The following is a 6,000-nucleotide window of genomic DNA, read 5'->3' on the forward strand; positions in this document are numbered from 1 at the left end:
TGTACTGCAAGGAATACTTTGACTTTGTAGCTCTGCTATATTCACTAATGCATGTCCCCAATAAAATAAACAGACCTAAATGCGCGAGAGAAGGTGTAGAATTTCATGTGGGTTACAAAATCTCCCAGGACTCCAGCAAGGGGCTTCAGTGGAAAGAAAAGTACATGCTTTACAGACATAAGATCCGTGTCCCATCCCATGTGTTCAAAAAGAAAAGCTGAGAAATCTTAATTGAAGACCACGATAGCTGGATGAAGCAGACTGAACTCGACAAAGGGATGTAACATAAGCACCGCAGAGACCTATAAAAAAACAAAACACCTTTTTAAGTGTTGAGGGTCCTGTTTGGGCATGGTGACAGTGCTGTAGTCAGATGTAATGGTACAAACAAATATAAACAGCCTTCTAAAAAATCTCCGGAGTTGGAAAAAGTAGCTTTTTTGTTACTTGTATCTCTAAAGCAATGTTTATGCTAAAAATAAAAGAATGCATTTTCGCCTACCAACTATTCCAAATAAACAAAGCAGTCATCAGAAGATTTGAATAGTTTTATCGTCACGCTGGAGCTCTTGGAAGCGTTTCACCTCTCATTTATTAGAAGCGTATAAGCAGTTGCCTGGAGACAAGCTGTTGTTTGAAACTTTGTAAATGAAAAAAAAAACTATGCACAAATTCCTTGTTTATATGAATCCATCATGAGGTTTGCCATAGCATATCACAGAAATTTTTGCCAGACATTACTTTAAGGTGCCAATTTTGTTCACTTTGATGAGAGGAACAACTGAATTTTGCTTTGATAACCTGGTGTGTGTAATTATTATTATTTTAGTGCTCTAGAAACATTAACAGTTGCCTAGACATGTTAACTTTTACTTACTAGAGTCAGTGGTCATAAATGAGTGTTATCAAAATATGCAGTTAGAGTACATCTGTATCAGGATTGCGTGTTATATATAGCACTGGATTCATCTAATATCTTAGATATATAAGATAGGTATATAAATTGAATGAATGAATGAATGAATGAATAACAATCTTCACAATATCCCACAGTAAGAACAATAATCCCCCAACCCAGCTCCGCTGATCCCAACCAAGGAACAATATCCTGATCTTAATTGTAACTCTGGGGCATTCAAATAGAGCGGAATCCCAAGATCAAAACTCCATATTATAATACATAATGTCATAATAGTACATATTTTATGCAGGGATTTTATTATGTAACCCACCATGAGATTGCCTTGGTGATAGCAGTAGATAATAATATTGTTAAAAATGTGTTTAATATTTATTGGGTGATCATGTATGGTCATGTCAACCCTCCCCAGATGGCCAATGATGGGCCTGGAGGTGTGGGAAGGGGAGGGTCCCCAGGTGGGTGTGTACACCTAGTTTGGTGAGAGCCAATTTGGTGTAGTGGTTAGGAGTGCGGGCTTCTAATCTGGCATGCCAGGTTCAATTCTGCGCTCCCCCACATGCAACCAGCTGGGTGACCTTGCGCTCGCCACGGCACCAATAAAACTGTTCTGATCGGGCAGTGATATCAGCGTTCTCTCAGCCTCACCCACCCCACAGGGTGTCTGTTGTGAGGAGAGGAATGGGAAGGCGACTGTTAGCCGCTTTGAGCCTCCTTCGGGTAGCGAGAAGCGGCATATAAGAACCAACTCTTCTTCTTCTTTTTCTACTACACAACTATGCTTCCCAACCATATTATGCACCATTACGCCACTTCTGGGGTTTCTTGAAACTTGAAGAACATTTCCGGGGTTTCTCAATGGTAAAGAAGGTTGCTCTAATCAATGAAGACACTTTGACAGTATGGGAAGGAACATACAGATCTTATTAGTGAGTAAAAAACTTAACCCACCCATTTTGTCACCCTGTTTAGATCAGGCTATCCTGAGCTATCCAGGTAAGAGCCTACACCAGCATAATATATTAGCTGTTGATCGAACTAAACAAAGAAGATCTCTGTTCAAAACCTGTGTAGTGGGAACCGAAGAATAAAAATTGCAGGTGTTTCCAGCTTTATATAACTTATACACTAACAATGTTTCCTTTCTTTATCTTTCCTCTACCATCAAAGCTCTGGTTTTGTGCACTGGGCAGGAGATGGATTTGAAGTTATCCCATGTCTCTGAGTATCACAGAGACCCAGGACAGAAAGCAGGCACTAGACAAGCACATGCAGGGAAAAAGCAGACCACTTTCTATGTCATTGCTATTTTAAAACATCCCACTGTGACTATGGCAAGCCACTGTCTGGTATGTTAATCACCTCCTCTCCCCCGCCCCTTGCAGATTTTAGGACTAAACCCATTTGAGATGCATTGCTGCTTGCTCACCTGCTGAGTCCTTTACAAAGGCAGCCTCTCTTAAATCCCCAGAAGGTTCACATCTTATGTTCCAATTTCTCTGCCTCAAGCAGAGCATGAATGCCCTGAAGATAAATGCTTGCAACAAATAGATCCAGATGCTATGTTGCTCCTGCATTTTGACGGAATTACTGTTCATTTATACCTTCTGTATATGGAATTTTAGCGTTAAGTCTAGGAGGGTTTGTTATTTAGGGCTGATTCGCCTAATACGTAAGAGATTTGTGGCCTTAGCCAAAAATTGGCTCTAAAACTGATGACATAGTTGTATTTTGATGCTGTTGCTCTACTGGTTATTTCCACCATTACTTCTCGTATACTAATGCCATTGAACTGCTCCAGTAACGGTTAGGTTTTTATTGTATTTGATGAGCAAGTGTAATGGGAACAGATGTGCTGCTTCCACACTAAACATTTGATGTATCATCAAGTTAATACACTTAAACCCCACTGGCTGAAGCGGCACTGAAATACCGTTGAGTAGGTATTGGATTTGACATCTTGGCCATAGTGCTGTGCATAGTCGTGACATTGCATTCAATAAAACTTAACCCATGCTTGCATGCTTATAACCATAGCTCAGATTGCTTTACGGTAAGCTCTGTGGAGCCTATGTGTTGCAATTTCACTGTATGTGGGGAAGAGATTAATTTTCTGCAGACACAAAAAAATGCATGCAGTTTAAACGCAAACTCCAAATGAACTTCTTCAGCGAGCCCCAGTTGCAAATGGTTGCACATCCGATGTATGTAAATGTCTGTTATTTATACTTGGCCATAGAACCCACTCAACAATGCTAGTAAGAGTGAGTGTGTCTGTCAGGGGTGGACAGAACCTCACTCTGGAATGACCCATCACTCTCCAAGTGAAAAATAACTTTCCATTCCCTTCCTATGCTTCTGTCTCTTAGCCTTCCCTTTAAAGTTACCACAGCAGCTCTCTTGTCTCTCTTCTTCTGTTTGGAAAAGACAGGGAAAGGACAGCACTACTCCTTTATTCACACCTGCACACATACCTACATATCCTTGCTCTTGATGATTTGACTTTTATCCTTACATCAAAGCTGATGTTTGCCTCCTCCATGGAAAACATAGAGGTAAAGCTTTGTATTTTCTCTCAAAGGGCAAATTAGGGGTGGGGCTTTACTTTAAGAAAATGGAAGAAGATTTCCACTGAATCACTGCAGACCTGCTTTGTGGAGCTGTAATTTTTCATGCAAGCCACCTCTATGGGATTGGCTCTACCCTTGGCGCTGCTGTTTCCAAGGCTCTTGAAAAAAACAACCAAGCAGCTTTTCCACAGTATATATGTATTGGGATGAGAGCTTTGAGAAACAGGATGACGGATTGTTGGACAGGCCAGGAATGTAGCTGATGAACAAAGGAATCCCTAGTGTGTTGGTGCCTCTGGATTCTATGTTGTCTAATATACAAAATGGCGAGAATCTATCAGCATTGTGGCCTCCTCTGAAGTGTACTTAGGCCAGCGTGGTGTAGTGGTTAAGAGTGGCAGTCTGTAATCTAGAGAGTTGGCTTTGATTCTCCACTCCACCACATGCAGCCATCAGGGAGACCTTGGAGTAATCACAGTACTCAGAGCACTCTCAGCCCCACCTACCTCACAGGGTGTATTCTGTGGGAAGAGGAAGGGAAGGCAATTGTAAGTGACTCTGAGACTCCTTTTAGTAGTGAAAAGCAGGATAAAAACTGATCCCTCCAACTCCTCATCTTCTTTACTGCTTTTCTTTTCTAAGGTGTCCTTTACATTCTAGACCAGGGGTAGTCAACCTGTGGCCCTCCAGATGTTCATGGACTACAATTCCCATGAGCCCCTGCCAGAAAATGCTGGCAGGGGCTCATGAGAATTGTAGTCCATGGACATCTGGAGGACCACAGGTTGACTACCCCTGTTCTAGACAATCAGTCACCTGTATCAGTGTCGTCACCCGTCTTGCTCCACATTCCCATCACTCCCTTGCAAGGCTAAGGCAAGTGATTTGGGGGACGACAACTCTTCCTTTCCAACAGACAGGCACCCTGGATGAAGAGCAGGTTGCAGCAAAACCTTCTATTCAGCAATTTTACAGCAGGCAGGGTTCCCTCAGGGCAATTTCAGCATTCCCTTGATCCTGCTGCCTTCGGTGTCTTACCAATCCTGCCCTATCACAGCTGCCTCTCTTCTTCTGAGGCACACATGATGAACCAGTGACCAACTGCTCTCTGACCCCAGCCTCAACACAACATCTGGTGTTCTAAGACCAGGCCATAATCTTCAGCTTCTCCAAACTGAAAGGTACTCCCTCTCCCAACCTAGCAGCTACGGATGGGCATGAACTGGAAAAATGCAGTTTTTATTGGTTTGTGGCTTATGGCTGAACCATGAATCAAACTGGGAGGTTTATTCACTAACCGAACTGGTTTGTGATTCATGAGCCCTGTTGAAAAGGACTGCAAGCCCAGAAAACAGCTGAGTGGCAGGGAGCACCTCCCTGCCTTAGCTGTTTCCTTTCTTATGCAGTCCCTTTAAGAAACCCTGAAAAACAGCTGAGCAGCGGGGAGGCGCTCCCTTCCACTCAGCTGTTTTTGCAGGGAACCGAAAGCAGAGGGTTAAAGAGACCCTAAGTCTCTTTAAACCCCTCCTTCCTGCTTTATCAGTGAACTGCCACAAACTGCTATGAAATGTTTCAAAATTTTATGAAAGTTTGTGACGGCAGACCCCTCATGAACTTTAGTCTTTAAACTATGAACAGGGAAAAATCTGTGATGATGATTTTTTGTGGTTTGATTTGTGCCTATCCCTACTAGCGGCTCTAGCCACTAATGACCAGAGTCTTCCCAAATGGTTTCTCCCCAGTTATACCCCTGAGCTCTCACGTGCAGCCTTTAAAGATGCCTTGCCCTTCTGTGGCTCCTTGGGCACCACAATAATAAGTACCAGTGACTGATGAATGACTTTTACCTAGAAAAAGAGTGAATGTACTGTTAGTGAGTTCAAATTATGGTGGGATGAAATTTGCCATGAACAACCCTGTTTTGATTAGACTGGAAATTACGGTTGTGATTCTTTTCCAGAATTTAAAAACCTCAAATGCCTTTTTGTAGAACTGTAAATTTCACATAGTCAATGGAATTATCCAGAATTCTATTCTATGCAGCAGACTAGAGTTTAGCCAGACAGACAGAACAAAAAGTACAATGTTAAAGTACTGCACTGAGGCACTCTAGCTGATGCCAATATGTCTACATCACTGGAAGAGAATGGATGTCCTTAAAACTACTTAGAGAGAAAAAATGGAGTAAGATCACTTAAGAATGGAGTGTAGTGAATTTAAGGAATTTTTGTATTGTTTAATAATGGGTTTCATTGGATGTGGCTTCAGAAGCTCAACATTAAATAACATTTCTGTGGCCTTTACAACCAATGTAAAAATCTCACAGTGGCTTAATCTGATGGATCACACAACCCTCCCTCAGTGAATATATATTAAAGGCACTCATGGGGACATATTGAATTGGGTATGCAAAGTGGCGTCAAGTTGCAGCTGACTTTTGGAGACTGCAGCAAGGGTATTTTAAGGGAAGTGAGAAGGAGAGGTGGTTTACCTTTGCCTCCCCCTGGTGGT

The sequence above is a fragment of the Paroedura picta genome, chromosome 2, assembly GCF_049243985.1.
Source record: "Paroedura picta isolate Pp20150507F chromosome 2, Ppicta_v3.0, whole genome shotgun sequence".
NCBI lineage: Eukaryota > Metazoa > Chordata > Lepidosauria > Squamata > Gekkonidae > Paroedura > Paroedura picta.